General features: G+C 52.5%; 1 protein-coding gene across 1 annotated transcript in view; it reads right to left on the bottom strand.

Moving 5' to 3' along the window:
• Nucleotides 1-25,853, bottom strand: part of LOC138283564 (ATP-dependent RNA helicase DDX25-like) — a 1,306,790-nt gene extending 1,280,937 nt beyond the window's left edge. The window contains exon 1 of the mRNA XM_069221504.1: nt 25,732-25,853. The gene's annotated coding sequence lies outside the window, so the exon portion shown is untranslated. The remainder of the gene's footprint in view (nt 1-25,731) is intronic.
• Nucleotides 25,854-26,433: the final 580 nt, after the last annotated feature.

Consider the following 26,433-nt stretch of genomic DNA (forward strand, 5'->3'; position numbering starts at 1 on the left):
CCAAGCCCTGCATGACACAACTAAGCGTGGTTACCCCTCACCAAAGCATGCTCACTGCACATAGCCATAACAACCCCCTAACCATCATCACACAAACCCACACACAGGAATGCTTGCACTGGGGTACACGCACACCCACCCATTGCACACCATTACACACACACATGCAATAATCATGCCCTTATATCCCTGCAGGACCACTACGGAACGTCACCACACAGGAGGGTCCAGACATCTCCACTCCACCCACAGAAGAGGCCCACAGTGACGACAGCAGCTCTGGTTAACTGGATCCTGATGACCAGCCTGGACCATCGTGGGCCTCGGGACAGTCGGTTCCCCTTGCACAGGCACAGCCCAACACTGACCTTCCACCCTCTGGTAACACCAGCACAGCACCCACCCAGCGGGCCCATACCTCCGTACCCAGGACACGTCAATCAGCGGTGTGTCCACCACTACAGGGAACCCAGGATAACCCACCACCCCAACAACAACAGGGACCTGGGGGCAGTGGTAGTGGGCACACGGTCCAGGGGACGGAGGCACAGGAACAGAGGGGAAATGGGAGGCCTGCAGTGCGACAAGGGGCGGACAGGCCAAGGGAACCCACTCTCCACGAGGTCCTCTCCTCCATCATGGGAGCATACCACCACTCCCCGGAGACGATGGTTACGGTCCTGGCCAAGTTTCAGGAGACCCAGCGCCTGCAGGAGGAACAGTATTTGGGGTTCAGGGAGGAGCTCAGAACCATCAGCTCCGCCCTGGGCACCATTGTAGGGGTGCTGAAGGACATACAAAAGACCATGAGGGACACCGTGGCACTCCAAGGGCCCCTGACACTAGCATGGATGATGAACTGCCCACCACCTCTGCAGGCGCTAGTGGACAGGACGCCCCGCCACAGGACCACCACACCAGCACCCCACCCCCTGCAGACGGACAACCACCCCGCAAGCGGTCCCTGAGATCCAGGAACAGGACAGAGCAAGATGGCAAGACCCCCGCCAGGAAACGAGACCACCCTGATTGTCCTCCCACTGTCCCACTTTGTTACCCTGTCCATACTTAAACTGCCCCAGCTCTACTTCCTATGCCCATATGGGCAGTGCACCTGTGTGACCAATAGACTGGACTGTGCCATGGACATTCCTCCACCATCCCCCATCACCATTTTACATCCCCCCTCCATTTTTGAGCACTTCAATAAACACCCTTGAAGCACAAAACAATCTGGAGTCAGTCTGTGATTTGCTAAATTTGTATTATCAATGACAGTGTCAAAATGCATTTACAATTGTAATGCCAACATACCTATGTCACACATCACAAGTCCATGAAGGATGCAAGCAGATGACACACGTTGGTAACCACACCTGTGAAACTGTAATGGAGAGGTACAACTCAGTTACCAAATACTGATACTAAATGACAGACAGGATAGAGGTAAAAGTGTGAAGGTGAATGTAATAGTAAAAAAAAAAATTCTCACCTGTGTGTCACTGGAAATATTGCTGTATGACTGACTCCCTGTTGTCTATGTCTTCTTCCTCAGCTTCCTCCTCATCCCTGTCCACAGGCTCCACAGCTGCCACAACGCCGTCATCTGGACCATCCTCCTGCAGAAAAGGCACCTGGCGTCGCAAAGCAAGATTGTGAAGCATCGAGCAAGCGATGATGATCTGGCACACCTTCTTTGGTGAGTAGAATAGGGAACCACCTGTCAGATGGAGGCACCTGAACCTGGCCTTCAGGAGGCCGAAGGTGCGTTCGATCACCCTCCTAGTCCGCCCATGGGCCTCATTGTAGCGTTCCTCTGCCCTGGTCCTGGGATTCCTCACTGGGGTCAATAGCCATGACAGGCTAGTGTAACCAGAGTCCCCTAGTAGCCACACAAGGTGCCTCTGGAGTTGACCCATCACATACGGGATACTGCTATTCCGCAGGATGTAGGCGTCATGCACAGAGCCTGGGAACATAGCATTTACCTGGGAGATGTACTGGTCTGCCAAACATACCATCTGTACATTCATAGAATGATAACTCTTCCGGTTCCTGTACACCTGTTCACTCCTGCGGGGGGGGACCAGAGCTACATGGGTGCCATCAATAGCACCTATGATGTTGGGGATATGTCCAAGGGCATAGAAGTCACCTTTCACTGTAGGCAAATCCTCCACCTGAGGGAAAACGATGTAGCTCCTTACGTGTTTCAGCAGGGCAGACAACACTCTGGACAACACTTTGGAAAACATAGGCTGGGACATCCCTGATGCCATGGCCACTGTTGTCTGAAAAGACCTACTTGCAAGGAAATGGAGCACTGACAGCACCTGCACATCAGGGGGGATTCCTGTGGGATGGCGGATTGGTGAGATCAGGTCTGGCTCCAACTGGGTACACAGTTCCTGGATAGTGGCACGGTCAAACCTGTAGGTGATGATTAAATGTCGCTCCTCCATTGTCAACAGGTCCACCAGCGGTCGGTACACCGGAGGATTCCGCCATCTTCTCAAATGTCCCAGCTGACGGTGCCTAGGAACGATAACAGCGACCACAGAGTCAACAAATTTCCAGGTATGTACCCACAGATACACAGAACACGATACCAAATACAAAACTCTTCCTGTATGTGTGTTGAGTGTCGGCCTAGGTATGTGTGACGCAGTAGTAAATGAAGCCATGTGGGCCCCTGAAATGGCGGCTGCCTGACCTCTAAAGTGGGAGAATGGGATGTGAGGTATCTGCGCTGGCGTTGTACACCATCGCGGTAGGTGGTCGTAGACCACGGCACAATGCTGCATTGGTTAACATTGGACCCTATGGGTCCCAGGAGCCAATGATGAAGTGCGCCGGCGGTGCCGCGGACGTGACCGCCATTTTCTATCTGTTGAATCACTCGATACCTGATCTTCAACAGGAGAGGACCTACACTGCAAGTGCTGCTGTGACCTCCGTCGGGAAGAGACAATGGCTGCTGCATCTGGGGAAAGGGCCCCTGCCTTCACTGCTCAGGAGTTGGAGAAGCTCTAGACGGGGTCCTCCCCCAGTACACGCTACTCTACGGTCCTCCAGACCAACAGGTAAGTACACAGGGAGCACGTTGTATGGGCTATGCCTGGGTGTAGAGGGCTGGATGTTAGTTGGAAGGGGGCAGAGTTCAGGGAACATGAAGGACTGTGAATGCATGTGCCACATGGCAAGGGTAGGGATGGGGGCCACTCACATCGACAGTGCAGTTGGTAATGACTTCTCTTCTTCCCCTGTACATGTCATGTAGGTCAGCGCCCACCTGAAGAAGGACATTTGGCGTGCCATCGCCAAGGACGTCCGGACCCTGGGGGTCCACCAGAGACGGGGCACCCACTGCCGTAAAAGATGGGAGGACATTTTCCGCTGGAGCAAGAAGACGGCGGAGGCTCAGCTGGGGATGGTCTCCCAATGTGGGAGGGGTTCCCGTCGCACCATGACCCCCCTGATGTTCCGGATCCTGGCAGTGGCCTACCCTGAGTTGGATGGGTGCTTGAGGGCATCACAGCAGACACAAGGGGGTGAGTACACTCTCATTCTGCGGACTTTGCGCGCAGTGGAGGGGTCTGGGTGGGGGAGGAGGGCTGTGGGTTTCCCTAGGCCAGGGCGAGTTCCATAGGCTAGGCCCCTCCGTAATGCTGGCGATGTGCCACTCCACCCCACCTCAGTAGAGTGCCAAGTACAGGTATACATGCCCCTGTGGCATCCATGTGTGCAGATGTCCACCATAGCCATGTAGGCCAGATCCCAGAAATTGCATCTGTAGAGGCGAAGTGCACAGCGTAGTGCAGGGGGCTGCTGTGTCTGTATTGTCCGCCAACGGTAGCGGTAAACCATGCACTCAACCTGTCTTTCTTCTGTCGTTCCCCCCACTCACTTTTTCTGCTCTCCCTGTTCTTTTGTGCATCAGCATCATCAGGCGGAGGTACAGTGGCACCGGAGCACGAGGGAGCTGCATCCCACATGGCCATGGATGGCCACACCACAGACTCTGAATACACCAGTGGGACGGAGGGCGAGGGGAGCTTCACGTCGGTCACCGGATCACCAAACAGCGACACGGACTCGTCCGCCGATGGGAGCTCCCTTGTGGTGGCGGCACCATCTGTGCCCCCCACTTCTATAGGTACAGCCGCCACCTCCCCTACCAGCACCGCCCTCCCAGCAGACCCTCAGCGTTCGCCCCGTGCCCGCTCACCCAGGAGGGTGGGCATCACCTTCGCCCCAGGCACCTCAGGCACCTCAGGCCCTGCCCCAGTCACCCCTGCTGCCCTCAGTGAGGAGGCCATTGACCTCCTCAGGTCACTCACTGTTGGGCAGTCTACCATTGTGAATGCCATCCAGGGTGTAGAAAGGGAATTGCAACATGGTAATGCATTCCTGGAGGGCATTCATTCTGATCAGGCTGCCCTTCATCGAACCCTGCAATCTCTGGCCTCAGCACTGATGGCAGCCATTGTCCCTGTGTCTAGCCTCCCCCCTCCAACTTACTCCACCCAGACCCAATCCCCTCTACCCCAGCCTATCCCAAGCACACCATCAGACAAGCATGCATACACCTCAACACACAAAAGTAGCTCAGGCAAACATAAGCACCACACAACCCACAGGCACTCAAACAAGCATCATCCACATACAGACACAACAACATCCACTGCCTCCACTGTGTCCCCCTCCTCGTCGTTTCCATCCTCCCTCCCAGTGTTGTCTACACTCTCACCTGCATGCACTACATCTACAGGCACGAGGACTCGCACCAGAACACCCAGCACCACGCCCGCTCACCTGCACTCACCACCCCCACTACCATTTACACGTCCCCTGTGTCCACTCCCAGTGTGTCTGTGACGCCCCCTCCCAAAGTACACAAACGCGGGCACCCACACACCCAACATCCATCCACCTCACGACAGCCTCCAGTACCTGCACCTGCACCCAAATCACCTAAAGTTAAACCTCCTACAACCACCTCCTCTTCCTCCACTCCCAGCCCCCCTCCAGCTACCCATCCCAGTCTTCGTCAGCAACTCTTCCTCAGCAACGTTGACCACTTTGCCACCACCCCCACCCCTCCAATTCATAGGTCCCGTAGTAGCACCTCAGCCAAAAAAAGTCCAGTACCAGTGGTGCGTGTTAAAGGTGTGTGGAGTGCACCGCCCACCAGGGCAGCCAGTGTGACACAGAGCCAAAGCACTGCCAGTCCACCCCCTGTAAAGCACCTTAAGTTGGAAAGTGGCAGACGGGACAGGGTGAAGACTCCTGGCGGCAAAACTGCTCACAAGGGTCCCAGGGGGAGTGGCGAGTCAGCTGTGACTCCTCCAAAGGTGGTGAAGGGCCAGAAGAAGTCTGCACAGTCTGGGAAGAGCAGCACGGCGGAGAAGGCCGCCATCGTCCCCGCCGGCCGGGACGCCACCGCCAGCACAATCGTCACTGGTCCGGAGACCACCACCAGAGTCAGTGCCCAGGAGGGCAGCAATATCATCACTGGTCCGGTGACCACCACCAGAGTCAGTGCCCAGGAGGGCAGCAGTATCGTCACTGGTCTGGAGACCACCGCCAGAGTCAGTGCCCAGGAGGGCAGCAGTATCGTCACTGGTCCGGAGACCACCGCCAGAGTCAGTGCCCAGGAGGGCAGCAGTATCGTCGCTGGTCCGGAGACCACCGCCAGAATCAGTGCCCAGGAGGGCCCCGGCAGCCACAGCCCCGCTGGGCAATGAGGGACCGTCATGCCACACACCAATGCACAGGTCAGACAGCAAAGGCAAGCACCGCTGAACAGGTCAGAGACCGCCATGGCAAAGCACCGCTGAACAGGTCAGAGACCGCCATGGCAAAGCACCGCTGAACAGGGAAAAGCACAGCTGAACAGGGAAGAGACCGCCATGGCAAAGCACCACTGAACAGGGCAAAGCACCGCTGAACAGGTCAGAGACCGCCATGGCAAAGAACCGCTGAACAGGTCAGAGACCGCCATGGCAAAGCACCGCTGAACAGGTCAGAGACCGCCATGGCAAAGCACCACTGAACAGGGCAAAGCACCGCTGAACAGGGCACAGACCGCCATGGCAAAGCACCGCTGAACAGGGAAGAGACTGCCATGGCAAAGCACCGCTGAACAGGGCAAAGCACCGCTGAACAGGGCACAGACCGCCATGGCAAAGCACCGCTGAACAGGGCAAAGCACCGCTGAACAGGTCAGAGACCGCCATGGCAAAGCACCACTGAACAGGGAAGAGACTGCCGTGGCAAAGCACCACTGAACAGGGCAAAGCACCGCTGAACAGGGCACAGACCGCCATGGCAAAGCACCGCAGAACAGGGCAAAGCACCGCTGAACAGGTCAGAGACCGCCATGGCAAAGCACCGCTGAACAGGGAAGAGACCACCATGGCAAAGCACCGCTAAACAGGGAAAAGCACCGCTGAACAGGGCACAGACCGCCATGGCAAAGCACCGCTGAACAGGGCACAGACCGCCATGGCAAAGCACCGCTGAACAGGGAAAAGACCGCCAAATCAAGCATCGAGACCACCGCCAGAGTCAGTGCCCAGGAGGGCAGCAGTATTGTCACTGGTCCGGAGACCACCGCCAGAGTCAGTGCCCAGGAGGGCAGCAGTATCGTCACTGGTCCGGAGACCACCGCCGAGTCAGTGCCCAGGAGGGCAGCAGTATCGTCGCTGGTCCGGAGACCACCGCCAGAATCAGTGCCCAGGAGGGCCCCGGCAGCCACAGCCCCGCTGGGCAATGAGGGACCGTCATGCCACACACCAATGCACAGGTCAGACAGCAAAGGCAAGCACCGCTGAACAGGTCAGAGACCGCCATGGCAAAGCACCGCTGAACAGGGAAGAGACCGCCATGGCAAAGCACCGCTGAACAGGGAAAAACACAGCTGAACAGGGAAGAGACCGCCATGGCAAAGCACCGCTGAACAGGGCAAAGCACCGCTGAACAGGTCAGAGACCGCCATGGCAAAGCACCGCTGAACAGGTCAGAGACCGCCATGGCAAAGCACCACTGAACAGGGCAAAGCACCGCTGAACAGGGCACAGACCGCCATGGCAAAGCACCGCTGAACAAGGAAGAGACCGCCATGGCAAAGCACCGCTGAACAGGGCAAAGCACCGCTGAACAGGGCACAGACCGCCATGGCAAAGCACCGCTGAACAGGGCAAAGCACCGCTGAACAGGGCAAAGCACCGCTGAACAGGTAAGAGACCGCCGTGGCAAAGCACTGCTGAACAGGGCAAAGCACCGCTGAACAGGGCACAGACCGCCATGGCAAAGCACCGCTGAACAAGGCAAAGCACCGCTGAACAGGTCAGAGACCGCCATGGCAAAGCACTGCTGAACAGGGAAGAGACCACCATGGCAAAGCACCGCTGAACAGGGAAAAGCACCGCTGAACAGGGCACAGACCGCCATGGCAAAGCACCGATGAACCGGGCACAGACCGCCTTGGCAAAGCACCGCTGAACAGGGAAAAGACCGCCAAATCAAGCATCGTTAACCCATGTGCAGCTGGGACAGTGACGGAACAGGAACCGTCACAGGGAGCCTGATGCAGTCTGGGCACCAGTCCCCCTCCAGAACCAGTGGAGACTGTTATCGACTTGAGAGACTGTGGCTTTGCACTCCCCAGGATACAGCAGTGGGCAAACCACCCACTTGTTAGACTTGAGAGACTGTGGCTTTGCACTCCCCAGGATGGTACAGTGGGCAACCCACCCACTGTAGAGACTTGAGAGACTGTGGCTTTGCACTCCCCAGGATGCAGCAGTGGGCAAACCACCCACTTGTTAGACTTGAGAGATTGTGGCTTTGCACTCCCCAGGATGGTACAGTGGGCAACCCACCCACTGTAGAGACTTGAGAGACTGTGGCTTTGCACTCCCCAGGATGCAGCAGTGGGCAAACCACCCACTTGTTAGACTTGAGAGACTGTGGCTTTGAACTCCCCAGGATGGCACAGTGGGCAACCCACCCACTGTAGAGACTTGAGAGACTGTGGCTTTGCACTCCCCAGGATACAGCAGTGGGCAAACCACCCACTTGTTAGACTTGAGAGACTGTGGCTCTGCACTCCCGAGGATACATCAATGGGCATGGAGCCCCGTCGTGGATCTGGCGTGGTGCTGTAATCCGGCTGAGGTGCCCCCCTTGCCTTCCCCCTGAGGTGCCTGTTGAATTTCTATCTGATGCCCCTGCAGTGTTCTCTCCGTTTGTGGACATGTATCTAGAGTGAGCGTCGCCCATGCATTTTGGGCCCAGTGGTCCACGGACATTGAATTGTGCATGCCTGCACTACTAATCGTGATGTATATATTTGGAATGTGTATATATTTATGTATATATGAGCATACTCTATTTTGATACATTACAATGGTTGTACTGATTTCGTTTTGCCTTTGCATTCTTCTGGGGGGGTTGTGGGTTGTTACTGTGCTGTTTGGAAATGCATTGGTGTGTGTGTTGTAGTGGGTGAAGGTCGGAGTGGGGGTGTTGCGTGTGTGTCCCCCTGACTTTTGCCTCCCCCCTCCCCTATGTCGTAGGTGCAGTACTCACCGTTGTCTTCGGCGCCTACGTAGATGGTGATCGTAGAGGAGCAGAAAGACAAGCGCAGGGAGTATTTGTAGTTCGGCGGTGACCGCCGTGCTGCTTGTCTGTAACCGCTGTGGCGGGCGGAGTGTTAATGTGGCTGTCTTTGTTGGCGGTTTCCGCCACGGTCATAATTCCCTTTTTTTGTCCGCCGGCCTGTTTGCGGTATTACCGCACCTTTAACACCATCCGCCAGGGTTGTAATGACCACCAGAGTCTTGCAAAAAGATTAGGAAAAACACATACTTGGTCGACCCTTCAGGGAGGAGCTAACACAAAAAATAAAGGAAAGCCTATGGAAAGTAAGCAATCATAAGATTGCCAATGAAAGTGACGACGAAAATAACTAATAGTACGCTGTGGGCAGGTTGTAAGCCCAATGAATAGTAAACAATACACCTAGTAGCACAGTGCATTCACGGTCTAAGCAAGACCATTAAAAGTTCCCATTACAAGACCAAAAACAGCCAGTGCTAACTAAAGCTAAAGAATGTTTGGTTTCCAAAGAAAGAATATGAGAACTTAAAATTGCATAAGAAAAGACAATATACAATGCAGCAGTGATTTGCTTAACTTGTTATGATGGCATTCATAATGCACAATGCAGAAAAGAAGCAATATTCCGCTCTAGCATAAGGTAGAAAAATTAAATTCTTAATTGATCTTGCATTTAAATACACATGATCTACAACTTTATTCAGATGGTTGTGTGTGCCAGTGCTGTTCCCTCTACAAACAAGGGGCACTAGCCAAAAAGGATACTGTGCTCCAACAGCAGTGGTTACAATAATTTGCCACTGATATCCTGGGGCCTAGCCTACAATGGTTCTGCAGCTACCATCTTCTTTAACAACCACAGCTCACTTCTTGACTGGCACAACCTGCGTCGATTACAAGGGAGTTGCAACCTACCTACCGGTGCAGGCGGATCCTAGAGCAGTGTAGGTACAGCCCTCTCTGGGGCAGTGAAGGCTGATCCGAGAGATAAGATAATTGCAGCCCACGTCCTGGCCAGTGCAGAAAGGTTTCACAAAAAGATAGCTGCAGCCTTTCTAGGCCTATCAGCTCTCTGTCACCAACATTGCAGCTTCTCTCGCCACTGGCAATAGTACCAAATTGTGACCCACAGCAGCGGCCAGTGTGGAACATGAAAAATGGAAACATCAATAGTCTGTTGTTGCAGTTCTCAATGGGATGCACAGACAGATCAGGAAACTCACTGCAGCAAGGGCCACTCCTGGCTTTGCTCTCTCAGGCAGTCCACCTTCCCTGGCTGCCCACAGACCAGGTACATGCTGGGCTTCTTCTCCTGGACAGTCTCTCTTTCTGCAGGACAATCAGTACTCCTTCCCTGTCCCTACGCACTAGGGAGATTCTCTGCACCTCCAGTAGAAAGTGAGACTTCAGGTAATATCCCCTCACCCTCTGGTAAACTTGCTGTCAGACAGTCACCAGTCGTGGTTACACAGCACTCCTTTGAGTGCTCTGAGGAACAATCCCTTCCTTGGTCAAGAAAAACTTGGAACTGGAACAGTGAGGTGATTGGCTCTTACTTCCGTAAACATCTTGTATAGAGGGGATATAGGTCCACTGACAACATTCAGAACAGGTTTGGGTTGGTTATCTTTCAAGTATCCTTCTACGGCTAATCTCCAGACACAGTATTTGTGTAAAATGATGCTTCTCACAGCAGATAACAATAGTGCTTTCTCCAAGCAGAAGCATCCACAATATGAACACAATGAAGTGTGAGGTTACTAGAATTATGTGTCAACCTCCTTTATGAACACTAGTCAGGCTTAAACAAAAAGGCAGGCCTGACCTAGAAACTTCTCCACCTATAAAAACAGAAACTGCAGTCTCACCCCTCACTTATACCATTAACCAAACAACAGTGCTCAAGAAAAAGTAATCAGCAGCCCTTTGCATACAAAGTCTTCACTTAATTTCTATAGGTAGATTTGTCTCCATCCTCCTCACAAAAGTGGACCTGGATCTTTATCCTGCAGCCACAGGTAGGCAGGCAATTCACTTCCACTATCAGGGGAAGCTATCCTTATCCTACGCCTTGTGCCATATCAAACCAGAGTCATCCAAAATGGATTCCACTAGCGTCTGTACTCAAACTCGCACATAGAGACCTGCTACCATGCATGCACTATATGCTCACTGTACACACAAACTTGACATGCACACTGGATATTAGTAGAAGTTTTTTAGTCTCACGTAATAGTGAAATTTGACATCAGACAGGTCAGTAGACCACGTTCCCCCTGAAAAGGTCTAATCACACTAGAAATTACAAAACATTGTATTAGGCCACCACCATCTTCTGTCCTAAACCCAGAATAGGAGCAAGCACTACTCCTATCTCTCTGAGGACATGCTTGGTGCACCCCTCCAGTCACCGGAAGCTTTAGGATCTCTCATTGTCTGGGTCAGGCCTAGACCTCTATGTAGGAAAGTGGAGTAGTATATGGTGTGGGGAGTTAGCCCTCACAATGTAATACCCCACAATGGTCCTTGGATTCACACTAGTAAATCCTTAGCTCAATCCAGGTAGTGTGGCAAATCAATCAATCAATCACCTAATTTATAAAGCACGCTACTCATCCGTCAGGGTCTCAAGGTGCTGGGGGGGGGGCTACTGGTTGAATAGCCAAGTCTTGAGGTGTTTCCTGAAAGTCAGGAGGTCCTGGGTCTGGTGTAGGTGGAGCAGTAGGGAGTTTCAGAGCTTGGCGGCAAAGTGAGAGAAGGATCTTCCTCCGGCGAAGGTGCGGCGAATGCGGGGGACGGAGGCAAGAGCGAGGCTGGCGGACGGGGGTGTGGAAGGTGAGTGTCATTGAGGTAGGCCGGACCTGTGTTGTGGAGGGCTTTGTGTGCGTGGGTCAGTAGTTTGAAGGTAATCCTCTTCGATACGGGTAGCCAGTGTAGGTCTCTGAGGTGGGCAGAGATGTGGTTGCAGCGTGGGACGTCGAGGATGAGTCGGGCGGAGGCGTTTTGGATACGTTGCACTTTCGTTTGTGGTTTGGCCGTGGTACCTGCATAGAGTGCGTTGCCGAAGTCCAGTCGGCTGCTAACTAGGGCGTGGGTGACTGTCTTTCTGGTTTCTACTGGAATCCACATAAAGATCTTGCGGAGCATGCAGAGGGTGTTGTAACAAGAAGAGGAGACTGCGTTGACCTGCTGAGTCATGCTGAGTTTTGAGTCCAGGATGATTCCCAGGTTCGGTACTTGGGTGGGGGGGGTGGGGGCGGCTCCAAGGGAGGTAGGCCACCAGGAGTCGTTCCAGGCGTGGGTTTGCTGCCAAGGATGAGGATCTCTGTTTTGTCTGCGTTTAGCTTGAAGCGGCTTGATTCCATCCAGTTGGCGATGGCGTGAAGTCGATTGTGGAGGTTGTTTCTTGCAGTTGTGGGGTCTTTCGTGAGGGAGATGATCTGGGTGTCGTCTGCGTAGGATACTATGTTGATGTGGTGGGATTGTGCGATGCTGGCGAGAGGAGCCATGTAAACGTTGAAAAGTGTTGGGCTGAGGGAGGATTCCTGGGGGACGCCACAGATGGTTTTGGAGGATTCGGACAGGTAGGGCGGAAGGCGGACTCTCTGGGTTCTGCCGGAGAGGAAAGAAGAGATCGGGCCAAGGGCCTTGCCGCGGATCCCGGCATTGTGGAGGCGTGTTCGAAGGGTGTGGTGACAAACAGTGTCGAAGGCTGCGGAGAGGTCCAGGAGGATGAGCGCTGAGTTTTCGCCTTTGTCGAGCATGGTCCCGGTGTCATCTGTGGCAGCAATGAGTGCGGTCTCTGTGCTGTGGTTCTTGCGAAATCCAAATTGGGAGGTATTGAGCGCTTTGCTGTCTTCCAGGAAGCGGGATAGTTGGCTGTTCACGCTTTTTTCAATGACCTTCGCAGGGAAGGGGAGGAGGGAGATGGGCCGGTAGTTTTTTGGGTCATCTGGGTCCGCTTTGGGTTTCTTCAACAGGGCGTTGACGTCGGCGTGTTTCCATCTCTCCGGGAAGGTGGCTGTCTCGAAGGAACTGTTGATGATGGCGCAGAGGTGGGGGCGATGATATCGCTGGCTTTGTTGAAGATCTGGTGCGGGCAGGGGTCCGAGGGGGAGCCGGAGTGGATGGAGGCCATGGTGTTGATTGTGTCTTCATTGTTGATGTGGGTCCAGGAGCATAGAGGGTTAGTGTTGCTTGGTGCGTTGGGTTCGTGGTTGTCTGTGGTTGGCTGGTGGGTCTGTCTCCAAAGGAGACAAAGTGCTTCTGGCTTCCACAGGGGTGACTCTGGTCAGAAGTGACAAGTTTTAGCCAAGGACGAGGGTCATTCACGCAGTTCACAGTCTGTTGCCTCAGGGACAGATTATCCCTCTTTTGCTTGGTTGCAGTGGGCAGAGACCGGTTGTCGGTGATGCAGAGCTCCTCCTGATCCTTCTTTGAAGTTGGTAGATCAAATCTGAGGTTCTGGTGTCAGGGGTGTCCCTTGAATCCTGGATTTAGAGGAGTTAGGGGTGTGAAGACTGGTGGCCAATGGGCAGCTAGCTAATCCGCCCCTGAGGGGACAACATCCTGTTGGACAAATCACCTTTAGCTACACAGAACCCTCTATTCTGCCACTCCTAAAATGGCAGGAATCTAAATTTAGTGTGCAGACGGGGCTGCTCACCCTAGAGGTTTGATCAACCTGTTGGGGGTGTGCACAGCTCTGCATACCTAATTTCCCACCTGTCCACGAGCAAATGTGCCTGGGGCGGGGGAGCGCTGTTTCCTCCACTAGGGAGCAACACAGATGGTATCGGGCAGTGAAGCCTTTGAAGTTCACCACCCTAATAGCTCTATTCACTAGCCCAGCTGGGGGTGCAGGAGGTGCGAACTTCTTTCTGCCTCAGTCTGTGTTTCTGACTTTTGGGAGCACCCAGGCTGTCTGGCAGGAGGTCAGAAACCTGACTTGGCAACAGCAAACACCTGAAAAAGTGCAGGCTGCTTGGCCAGAGCACAGAGAAGGGTGGCAAACAGGTGGGCAACCTCTAGTGTGCTACCTATGTGCAGGCGTGCCAGCCGGCTCTTGACACAAGATTGGTGTTAGGGGAGAGAAAGTAAGTTGTTTGACACCAAACTGGACTATGTAGGCAGTACCATAATGGAGCTAGCAGCCCAAGACTGCCTGGGCTTAAGTCCCATGTTATCCTATAGACTGGCCTGCACTTTTTGTGTACCTTAATGGAAAGGACGCTATAGAGGTATATAAGCTTTTGCTTATAAGTCAGCACCTTAAATATAATGCACCCTGCCTCCTCGGTTGCAGAGGCCTACCTTAGGGTTGTCTGACATACATGTAAGGCAGTGCATGGGACTGTGCCACTCATGATGAGGGCACAGTCAAATTGAGCATTGTGCACCGCCCTGGCAGTCTGCAATGGCAGGCCTGCCATCAGTAATTTGTGTGGGTCACCTAGGGAGGCACAAGCTCATGCTGCAGGCATGGTGACCCCTTTTCCACCCATGCTCTGGGTACCATTTACTAGGGGATTGTAAGGGGTACAGTCTTGCCAATCAGGTAATCACCATGTAGACATAACTTTTTAGGAAGAGAGCACAGGCACTGGGGCCTGATTAGCAGGGTTCCAGTGCACAGATTCATATACATCAGTATTGGGGGAAAAGTGGGAGGGGACAATAAAATGAGGGGCACTCTCCTTCTGTCTGCACACACAGTAGATTAGCATGACATGAGGCCCAAAATAAAAGAATACCAAATTCACACGCATTTGGACACTCAGGGAAGGTGAACACACCTGTATGTCATGCAGGGGACATATGCATTCCAACGTCCATCATCTCCATTTTCACTGTCATCCTGCCAGAATTCTTGTCCAGTACTTATGAACTTGTGCCTTGGACACTGTCAAGCCTTTTTCTGGAATCTTTCTTTTTTTTTGCTTAATTGTGACTTGTTATCTATCTGTGCTTCAATAATTATTTATACTGCATTCATGAAATTTTGGAAAGCTGGGTGGATACAAATGCTTTAGCAAGGACAGGGACATGAGAAATAAAATGAAAAATAAATATGTGTAGTTTGCTTAAATGTGACGAAAAGTATTCTGAACAATTTTTGATTTAATGAGCAATACAAAGAAATCCATAAGAGTCCTCAAAAAATGAATGAAAAAAAAAACATACTTTAAGTTGTGAAATCCTTCATCAATGTTTGCTGAACTTCACATGTGTAAGCAAGGGCTTTTTTCTAATCTTGTAATGATTTGATTTTAAAGGTGAATATGTCACTATACTATTTATGTGTCCGTATAACCTGTCTTACCGTCCTCTACATGCCAGTAGGAGTTTTGGAGCTCTGATCATCAACCATTAGTTTTGCAATGTTACCAGAACAAGAGTTTGTCAAATAGAAAAGGGAACCAGAAAGAGGCAGCAGACTGCCCAGCTGCTCTATGAGCCTATTCCCAACAATTAAATCTAGCGGTTTGCCAGCTGCTAAAGAGAGAGGGTGTGAAGGGGAGATGGGATAATGGCAGGAAAGAGGCCATAAAAGCTAGAGACCTTATGGCTATAACAGTGACTTAAAGTCGTAGGAATGAAAGGGCTAGGCTCTTGCTCAGGAGAAGTCTACCTCTGAAAATCAAACGAGGTTGGTGTAAAGTTTGAAGCGCTTATCTATCTATCCTGCTGCAACACAATGGACAGAAGTATGTCTACAACTCAGTCCTTTTATTGCACAATTACTATCTTGTTTATCAAAAACCCTTTTCAAGTGTTCTGTTTTAGCCCATCATTTTTGTTATAAACCATTCAGTTTATGTATTCACTATTCTCTTTGGAGGATCCTCTGATATGCCATACAAAGCATTCCCCCAAGAAAACTTATTAGCTGATCCCTTTTCATCAAACTGGAATTTTATTTAAATATAGTCACCATGCCATCTGTGAAAAGAGACGTGCAAATTTCAGACATAATTTATACTAATGTCCATGCACAGTTGACAAATATTTTCACTAAAGCTGTTACTTTTGAAAATTCTTCTGCTGCTACTAATCATTGGTATTGTACAATGTTCAGTATGGGGACTAGGAGGCACAGTGGCAGGGTTACCAACTGTTTAGCCTGCTCTTGCAACTGGTAACACCGTCTACCTCTTATTGAAGCCTGTCTGTATTGTGTGAACACCATGGTTAACAACTCTGTGCCCATTTTCTGTGCTTCATGTGTTATTAGTGCTAATGTCTTTTCAAACTTGAGTGGCACTTCAGGAGCCCAGAGTTGCCAAACATATTAAAATTGTGAATATTTGTTGGAAGCAGGAACTCCAGGTCACCATTAAAATACAATGGGGGTCATTACAACCCTGGCGGACGGTATTAAAGCTGCGGTAATACCGCAAACAGGCCGGTGAAAAAAAAAAAGGGAATTATGACCGTGGCGGAAACCGCCAACATAGACAGCCACTTTAACACTCCGACCGCCACGGAGGTACAGACAAGCAGCGTGGCGGTCACCGCCAACAGACGGGCGGAAGACAATGTACCGCCCACAGTATCACAACCCGACAATCTGCCACCTTTTCCAGGGCGGATTCACCGTGGATAAAAACACGGCAGAAACAGCTTTTGCAATGGGAAAACGCTCACCTTAACACACTCCACGAGGAAGGAGGACACCATGGAGCCCGAACTACAAATATTCCCTGCTCTTGTCTTTCTGCTCCTCTACAATGACCATCTACGTAGGCGGCGAAGACAACGGTGAGTACTGCACCTATGACATAGGGGAGGCAAAAGTCAGGGGGACAAACACGCAACACCCCCACCCCCAACCCGACCCTCACCCACTACAACACACACACCAATGCATGTCCAAACAGCACAGTAACAACCCCCCCTACCCCCCCAGGAAGAATGCAAACACAAAAGGAAATCAGTTCAAACATTGTAACATTGTAATGTAGCAAAATACAGTAAGCTAATATATCCAGATATATATACACATTCCAGAATTGATACATTACGAGTAGTAGTGCAGGTATGCACATATCTATGTCCGTGCACCACTGGGCCCAAAATGCATGGGCGAGGCCCACACTAGATACCTGTCCACAAACGGAGAGAACACTGCAGGGGCATCAGATAGAAATACAACAGGCACCTCAGGGGGAAGGGAAGTGGGGAGCACCTCAGCCTGATTACAGCACCACGCCAGATCCACGACGGGGCCCCAGCCCATTGATGTATCCTGGGGAGTGCAAAGCCACAGTCTCTCAAGTCTCTACAGTGGGTGGGTTGCCCACTGCATTATCCTGGGGAGTGCAAAGCCAGTCTCTCAAGTCTCTATAGTGGGTGGGTTGCCCACTGTACCATCCTGGGGAGTGCAAAGCCACAGTCTCTCAAGTCTCTACAGTGGGTGGGTTGCCCACTGCATTATCCTGGGGAGTGCAAAGCCACAGTCTCTCAAGTCTCTACAGTGGGTAGGTTGCCCACTGTACCATCCTGGGGAGTGCAAAGCCACAGTCTCTCAAGTCTCTCCAGTGGGTGGGTTGCCCACTGTACCATCCTGGGGAGTGCAAAGCCACAGTCTTTCAAGTCTCTACAGTGGGTGGTTTGCCCGCTGTACCATCCTGGGGAGTGCAAAGCCACAGGCTCTCAAGTCTCTACAGTGGGTGGTTTGCCCACTGTACCATCCTGGGGAGTGCAAAGCCACAGTCTCTCAAGTCTCTACAGTGGGTGGGTTGCCCACTGTACCATCCTGGGGAGTGCAAAGCCACAGTCTCTCAATTGGATAACAGTCTCCACTGGTTCTGGAGGGGGACTGGTGCCCAGACTGCATCAGGCTCCCCGTGACGGTTCCTGTTCCGTCACTGTCCCAGCTACACTTGGGCTAACGATGCTTGATTTGGCAGTCTTTTCCCTGTCCAGCGGTGCTTTGCCATGTCGGTCTTTGCCCTGTTCAGCGGTGCTTTGCCCTGTTCAGCGGTCTTCACCATGGCGGTCTTTTCCCTGTTCAGCGGTGCTTTGCCCTGTTAAGCGGTCTTCACCATGGCGGTCTTTTCCCTGTTCAGCGGTGCTTTGCCATGGCGGTCTGTGCCCTGTTCAGCGGTCTTCACCATGGCGGTCTTTTCCCTATTCAGCGGTGCTTTGCCATGGCGGTCTGTGCCCTGTTCAGCTGTGCTTGACTTTGCTGTCTGACCTGTGCATTGGTGTGTGGCATGACGGTCCCTTATTGCCCAGCGGGGCTGTGGCTGCCGGGGCCCTCCAGGGCACTGACGCTGGCGGTGCTCTCCGGACCAGTGACTACAGTGCTGCCCTCCAGGGCAATGACTCTGGCGGTGGTCTCCGGACCAGTGACTACATTGCTGCCCTCCAGGGCACTGACTCTGGCGGTGGTCTCCGGACCAGTGACTACAGTGCTGCCCTCCAGGGCACTGACTCTGGCAGTGGTCTCCGGACCAGTGACGATTGTGCTGCCCCTCCTGGGCAATGACTCTGGCGGTGGTCTCCGGACCAGTAACAATTGTGCTGCCCTCCTGGGCAATGACTCTGGCGGTGGTCTCCTGACCAGTGACGATTGTGCTGCCCTCCTGGGCAATGACTCTGGCGGTGGTCTCCTGACTAGTGACGATAGTGCTAGCGGTGGCGTCCCGGCCGCCGGGGAGGATGGCGCCCTTCTCCGCCGTGCTGCTCTTCCCAGACTGTGCAGAATTCTTCTGGCCCTTCACCACCTTTGGAGGAGTCACAGCTGACTCGCCACTCCCCCTGGGACCCTTGTGAGCAGTTTTGCCGCCAGGAGTCTTCACCCTGTCCCGTCTGCCACTTTCCAACTTAAGGTGCTTTACAGGGGGTGGACTGGCAGTGCTTTGGCTCTGTGTCACACTGGCTGCCCTGGTGGGCGGTGCACTCCACACACCTTTAACACGCACCACTGGTACTGGACTTTTTTGGGCTGAGGTGCTACTACGGGACCTATGAATTGGAGGGGTGGGGGTGGTGGCAAAGAGGTCAACGTTGCTGAGGAAGACTGGGATGGGTAGCTGGAGGGGGTCTGGGAGTGGAGGAAGAGGAGGTGGTTGTAGGAGGTTTAACTTTAGGTGATTTGGGTGCAGGTGCAGGTATTGGAGGCTGTTGTGAGGTGGATGGATGTTGGGTGTGTGGGTGCCCGCGTTTGTGTACTTTGGGAGGGGGCGTCACAGACACACTGGGAGTGGACACAGGGGACGTGTAAATGGTAGTGGGGGTGGTGAGTGCAGGTGAGCGGGTGTGGTGCTGGGTGTTCTGGTGCGAGTCCTAGTGCCTGTAGATGTAGTGCATGCAGGTGAGAGCGTAGACGACACTAGGAGGGAGGAGGGAGACGACGAGGAGGGGGACACAGTGGAGGCAGTGGATGTTGTTGTGTCTGTATGTGGGTGATGCTTGTTTGAGTGCCTGTGGGTTGTGTGGTGCTTATGTTTGCCTGAGCTACTTTTGTGTGTTGAGGTGTATGCATGCTTGTCTGATGGTGTGCTTGGGATAGGCTGGGGTACAGGGGACTGGGTCTGGGTGGAGGAAGTTGGAGGGGGGAGGCTAGACACAGGGACAATGGCTGCCATCAGTGCTGAGGCCAGAGATTGCAGGGTTCGATGAAGGGCAGCCTGACCAGAATGAATGCCCTCCAGGAATGCATTACCGTGTTGCAACTCCCTTTCTACACCCTGGATGGCATTCACAATGGTAGACTGCCCAACAGTGAGTGACCTGAGGAGGTCAATGGCCTCCTCACTGAGGGCAGCAGGGGTGACAGGGGCAGGGGCTGAGGTGCCTGGGGCGAAGGTGATGCCCACCCTCCTGGGTGAGTGGGCACGGGGCGAAGGCTGAGGGGCTGCTGGGAGGGCGGTGCTGGTAGGGGAGGTGGCGGCTGTACCTGTAGAAGTGGGGGGCACAGATGGTGCCGCCACCACAAGGGAGCTCCCATCGGCAGACGAGTCTGTGTCGCTGTTTGGTGATCCGGTGACCGATGTGAAGCTCCCCTCGCCCTCCGTCCCACTGGTGTATTCAGAGTCTGTGGTGTGGCCCTCCATGGCCATGTGGGATGCAGCTCCCTCGTGCTCCGGTGCCACTGTACCTCCGCCTGATGATGCTGATCACACAAGAACAGGGAGAGCACAAAAGGGTGGGGGACGACAGAAGAAAGACAGGTTGAGTGCATGGCTTACCGCTACCGTTGGCGGACAATACAGACACAGCAGCCCCCTGCACTACGCCGTGCTCTTGGCCTCTACAGATACAATTCCTGGGATCTGTCCTATATGGCTATGGTGGTCATCTGCACACATAGATGACACAGGGGCATGTATACCTGTACTTGGCACTCTACAGAGGTGGGGTGGAGTGCCACATGGCCTGCATTACGGAGGGGCCTAGCCTACGGAACTCGCCCTGGCCTAGGGAAACCCACAGCCCTCCTCCCCCATCCAGACCCCTCCACTACGCGCAAAGTCCACAGAATGAGAGTGTACTCACCCCCTTGTGTCTGCTGTGATGCCCTCATGCGCCCATCCAACTCAGGGTAGGCCACCGCCAGGATCTGGAGCATCAGGGGGGTCATGGTTCGACGGGCACCCCTCCCACATTGGGAGGCCATCCCCAGCTGAGCCTCCGCCGTCTTCTTGCTCCAGCGGCGAATGTCCTCCCATCTTTTCCGGCAGTGGGTGCCCCGTCTCTGGTGGACCCCCAGGGTCTGGACGTCCTTGGCGATGGCACGCCAAATGTCCTTCTTCTGGTGGGCGCTGACCTACATGACATGTACAGGGGAAGAAGAGAAGTCATTAACAACAGCACCGTCGAAGTGGGTGGCCCCCATCCCTACCCTTGCCATGTGGCACATGCATTCACAGTCCTTGATGTTCCCTGAACTCTGCCCCCTTCCTACTGACATCCAGCCCTCTCCACCCAGGCATAGCCCATACAACGTGCTCCCTGTGTACTTACCTGTTGGTCTGGAGGACCATAGAGTAGCATGTACTGGGGGAGGACCCCGTCCACGTGCTTCTCCAACTCCTGAGCAGTGAAGGCAGGGGCCCTTTCCCCAGACGCAGCAGCCATTGTCTCTTCCAGACCGAGGTCACAGCAGCACTTGCAGTGTAGGTCCTCTCCTGTCGAAGATCAGGTATCGAGCGATTGAACAGATAGAAAATGGCGGTCACGTCCTCGGCGGTGACGTCCGCAGCGGTGCGTCTCATCACCGCAGGCGCACTTCATCATTGGCTCCTGGGACCCATAGGGTCCAATGTTAACCAATGCAGCATTGCGCCGCGGTCTACGACCGCCTACCGTGACGGTGTACAACGCCAGCGCAGATACCTCACATCCCATTGTCCCACTTTAGAGGTCAGGCAGCCGCCATTTCAGGGGCCCACATGGCTTCATTTACTACTGCGTCACACATACCTAGGCCTACACTCAACACACATACAGGAAGAGTTTTGTATTTGGTGTCGTGTTCTGTGTAGCTGTGGGTACATACCTGGGAATTTGTTGACTCTGTGGTCGCTGTTGTCCTTCCTAGGCACCGTCAGCTGGGACATGTGAGGAGATGGAGGAATCCTCCGGTGTACCGACCGCTGGTGGACCTGTTGACAATGGAGGAGCGACATTTAATCATCACCTACAGGTTTGACCGTGCCACATTCCAGGAACTGTGTACCCAGTTGCAGCCAGACCTGATGTCACCAATCCGCCATCCCACAGGAATCCCCCCTGACGTGCAGGTGCTATCAGTGCTCCATTTCCTTGCAAGTGGGTCTTTTCAGACAACAGTGGCCATGGCTTCAGGGATGTCCCAGCCTATGTTTTCCAACGTGTTGTCCAGAGTGTTGTCTGCCCTGCTGAAACACGTAAGGAGCTACATCATTCTCCCTCAGGTGGAGGATTTGGCTACAGTTAAAGGTGACTTCTATGCCCTGGGACATATCCCTAACATCATAGGTGCCATTGATGGAACCCATGTAGCTCTGGTCCCCCCCACAGGAGTGAACAGGTGTACAGGAACCGGAAGAGTTATCATTCCATGAATGTACAGATGGTATGTTTGGCAGACCAGTACATCTCCCAGGTAAATGCTATGTTCCCTGGCTCAGTGCATGACGCCTACATCCTGCGGAATAGCAGCATCCCTTATGTGATGGATCAACTCCAGAGGCACTGGGTGTGGCTATTAGGGGACTCTGGTTACCCCAACCTGTCATGGCTACTGACCCCAGTGAGGAATCCCAGGACCAGGGCAGAGGAACGCTACAATGAGGCCCATGGGCGGACTAGGAGGGTGATCGAACGCACCTTCGGCCTCCTGAAGGCCAGGTTCAGGTGCCTCCATATGACAGGTGGTTCCCTATTCTACTCACCAAAGAAGGTGTGCCAGATCATCATCGTCTACTCGATGCTTCACAATCTTGCTTTGCGACACCAGGTGCCTTTTCTGCAGGAGGATGGTCTAGATGGCGGTGTTGTGGCAGCTGTGGAGCCTGTGGAGCCTGTGGACAGTGATGAGGAGGAAGCTGAGGAAGAAGACATAGACAACAGGGAGTCAGTCATACAGCAATATTTCCAGTGACACACAGGTGAGAATTTTTTTTTTTTACTATTACATTCACTTTCACACTTCTACCTCTATCCTGTCTGTCATTTAGTAGCGGTATTTGGTAACTGAGTTGTACCTTTCCATTATGGTTTCACAGGTGTGGTTACCAACGTGTGTCATCTGCTTGCATCCTTCATGGACTTGTGATGTATGACATAGGTATGTTGGCATTACAATTGAAAACGCATTTTGACACTGTCATTGATAATACAAATTTAACAAATCACAGACTGACTTCAGATTGTTTTGTGCTTCAAGGGTGTTTATTTAAGTGCTCAGAAATGGAGGGGGGTTGTAAAATGGTGATGGGGGATGGTGGAGGAATGTCCATGGCAGAGTCCAGTCTATTCGTCTCACAGGTGCTTTGACCATATGGGCATAGGAAGTGGAGCTGGGGCAGTTCCAATCTGGACAGGGTAACAAAGTGGGACGGTGGGAGGACAATCAGGGTTGTCTCATTTCCTGTCGGGGGTCTTGCCATCTTGCTCTGTCCTGTTCCTGGATCTCAGGGACCGCTTCCGTCTGCAGGGGGTGGGGTGCTGGTGTGGTGGTCCTGTGGCGGGGCGTCCTGTCCACTAGCGCCGGCGGAGGTGGTGGGCAGTTCATCGTCCATGCTAGTGTCAGGGGCCCCTTGGAGTGCCACAGTGTCCCTCATGGTCTTTTGTATGTCCTTCAGCACCCCTACGATGGTGCCCAGGGCGGAGCTGATGGTTCTGAGCTCCTCCCTGAACCCCAAATACTAATCCTCCTGCAGGCGCTGGGTCTCCTGAAACTTGTCCAGGACCGTCGCCATCGTCTCCTGGGAGTGGTGGTATGCTCCCAGGATGGAGGATAGGGCCTCGTGGAGAGTGGGTTCCCTTGGCCTGTCCGCCCCCTGTCGCACAGCAGCCCTCCCAGTTCCCCTGTGTTCCTGTGCCTCCGTCCCCTGGACCGTGTGCCCACTACCACTGCCCCCAGGTCCCTGTGGTTGTTGGGGTGGTGGGTTATCCTGGGTTCCCTGTAGTGGTGGACACACCGCTGATTGACGTGTCCTGGGTACGGAGGTATGGGCCCGCTGGGTGGGTGCTGTGCTGGTGTTTCCAGAGGGTGGAAGGTCAGTGTTGGGCTGTGCCTGTGCGAGGGGAACCGACTGTCCCGAGGCCCACGATGGTCCGGGCTGGTCATCTGGATACAGTTGGCCAGAGCTGCTGTCGTCACTGTGGGCCTCTTCTGGGGGTGGAGTGGACATGTCTGGACCCTCCTGTGTGGTGACGTTCCGTAGTGGTCCTGCAGGGGTATAAGAGCATGAATATTGCAAGTGTGTGTGTCATGGTGTGCAATGGGTGGGTGTGCGTGTACCCCAGTGCAAGCATTCCTGTGTGGGGGTTTGTGTGATGATGGTTAGGGGGTTGTTATGGGGATGTGCAGTGAGCATGCTTTAGTGAGGGGTGACCATGCTTAGTTGTGTCATGCAGGGCTTGGTGTTGGGATGGGTGGTTTGTGTTATTAGTACATTAGTGAGGAGCTGGAGTGATAGGGGAGGGGGTGAGGGTGGGGGTGTGTGATAGCATGCATGTAGGGTGTGGGATATGATAGTTAAGATTTGACTTACCAGTGTCCATTCCTCCACCGACTCCTCCAAGGCCCTCTGGATGGATGATGGTCAGGACTTGATCCTCTCATGTTGTTAGTTGTGGGGGAGGAGGTGGGGGTCCGCCGCCAGTCCGTGTACCGCGATGTTGTGCCTGGAGACCACAGAAAGCACCTTCCCCGTAGGTCGTCCCACCTCTTCCTGATGTCCTCCCGATTTCTTGGATGCTGTCCCACAGCGTTGACCCTGTCCACGATTCTGCGCCATAGCTCCATCTTCCTGGCTATGGAGGTGTGCTGCACCTGTGAGCCAAATAGCTGTGGGTCTACCCGGAGGATTTCCTCCACCATGACCCTGAGCTCCTCCTCGGAAAACCTGGGGTGTCTTTGGCGTGACATGGGGTGGTGTGGGTGATGTGTGGGGTGGTGTATGTGTTGATGTGTGTGGTGATGTGTAGTGGTGTGTGGTGTTTTGTGCGTGGAATGTTGTATGGGTGTTGTGTGCCTCTGTGTAGTGGGGTTCTCAATTGCTGTGCTCTCTGTCTCTTGGCTTCCTCAAGATTTCTGGTTGTAGGGGTTTGTGGGTGATGTGGGTGTGTGTTTTATATTGTGTTGGGTGTGTGGGAGTGGTGTTTGTATGTGTCTCAGGTGTGTGTATTTCGATTTGTCCAATGTGGCGGTGTTTTGGAGATGTGTGTGTATTTTGAGCGCGGCGGTGTGTACCGCCAATGGAATACCGCGGTTGAAAGACCACCGTGTGGGTCGTGATAGCATGGGCGTGTTTCTGTTGGCGTGACAGTGGAGGAATTGTTTTTGCCAGTTTAACACTGACCTTTGGTGTGGCGGACTTGTGTGGGTGTCTGAATTTTGGCGGATTCCGAGATGTGTGTCATAATAGCTGTGACGGAATTCTGCGGCCGCGGCGGTGTATTGGCTGTCTTCTGCACGGCGGTAAGCGGCTTTTACCGCCAATGTTGTAATGACCCCCAATGTAAGGTAGTTTCATTATTCTGAGTGATATAGAGCTTGGACATGATGCATCCTTCTCCCAGACAGAAAGACAGTTGTTCTGTACTGCAAATAATGTAAATATATTGTGTCCTCGGAAATTCAGTAGCAAAAGGTAAGTAACTAAAGAAATGTTTCTCATCTACACCATAGTCTATCAATATTCCTAAATATGGTTTAGGATAAGGATGCCCAAATATAACGTAGACATTGTTTTTGAAGGTCTAATATGTTGAGACTAATGTAACATGCCCACTGTATTTAGAAATGCACCCTGAGACCTATCTTATTGGCCCAGTATGTTAAAAACGTACCATTGCCCATCATCTTAAAAATGCCTTCGAATAGTATGCAATTTACAACAAAAATGGAGGAGTTCCCCACAAGTAATTTTGACTAGAGTTTTAAGATTCCTCTGTCCCCAGTGTTAGAAGACGTATGAGTCAAGTTTGCCCCTACTGACTCTTCCACCTCGTTGCCACCCCAGACTTACACTTGTGATGGGGCAATGTACCACTCATTCAGAACTTTCTGCGAGATTCACTCGATACAAGCCACATTAATATATTCCTCACCTGACAGCATGATTATTTAAAAGCAATTTTGATTTGTCTGTTTTGGGGGTGAAAGGCACACCGAATACCTTCTTTATTTACAATGGCTTTGTTATGTTCTTGTTGCTGAAAACTCACTCAATAAAGATAAAAAAAGTTATCAACACAAAGAAGACGTATGTTGAAGTGTTTCCTCTAAATGCTAATTGCCTTGTGCCAGAGCAAAGCACGCTAGTTCTTTATAATCAAGTAAACAATGCACATTTTTATATAGTTAGAAACAGTCCTAGCGTAAACAGATTGCCAACCTATCAACATTCTGATTCAAATTAAAAAGTAAATGCCAATACTCACAGTCGTAGCTCTTCAAAGTTCTTCACAGAGTACAAAGGGGAATTTGGATCACGCTGCAAAACCTCCACATTGTGGGTTGATTCCACTAATGATTTTCGAATAAGTTTGTTTAGTAGAGATGTAGCCGCCAAATCTGACAAAGTGTAGTTATAAAACAAAATGTGAGGCTGGAGATGAAATTGATCAGTAACACACAGAACAAAATGGTTGGCATCACCAATACACTGCAAATTATCCTGCAGCATATACACTACTTCTAAGAGCTAGTTACTTAGCTGTGAATGAATAGCTTACCGTGTCAAGCATACAGGACAGTTCTAAACTAGTTAAGTCGGGGGAGAAGGCACGGTAGATAGTAAAGTAATTTAGGTCCTCTAACTGCAAGTAGGGTTAGTGGGACGGAAACATCCTTTGAAAGGTGCGGCTCTTGCACCCCTACCCAGAATGCCCCAGTTGCAATGATGTTTGGCTCCATGATTTCTGTTGTCATGGGTGAACAAACACTGATCATACGTCTGTACCCTTTCTCACGTATTGCAGTTTTGTTGGTGCCCAAAGAGCTACCCTCATAGTGGTGAAAGGCTTTGCCAGCATTTACATAGTACAAGCACAGTGTTGGCAGCATACCATGTAGGAATCAATAGAAGTGAACAGGCCCTTTTAAAGTCAAGCCTGCAACAGCGCAACCACTCTTGCTTGTGA

The sequence above is a fragment of the Pleurodeles waltl genome, chromosome 3_1, assembly GCF_031143425.1.
Source record: "Pleurodeles waltl isolate 20211129_DDA chromosome 3_1, aPleWal1.hap1.20221129, whole genome shotgun sequence".
Classification (NCBI taxonomy): domain Eukaryota; kingdom Metazoa; phylum Chordata; class Amphibia; order Caudata; family Salamandridae; genus Pleurodeles; species Pleurodeles waltl.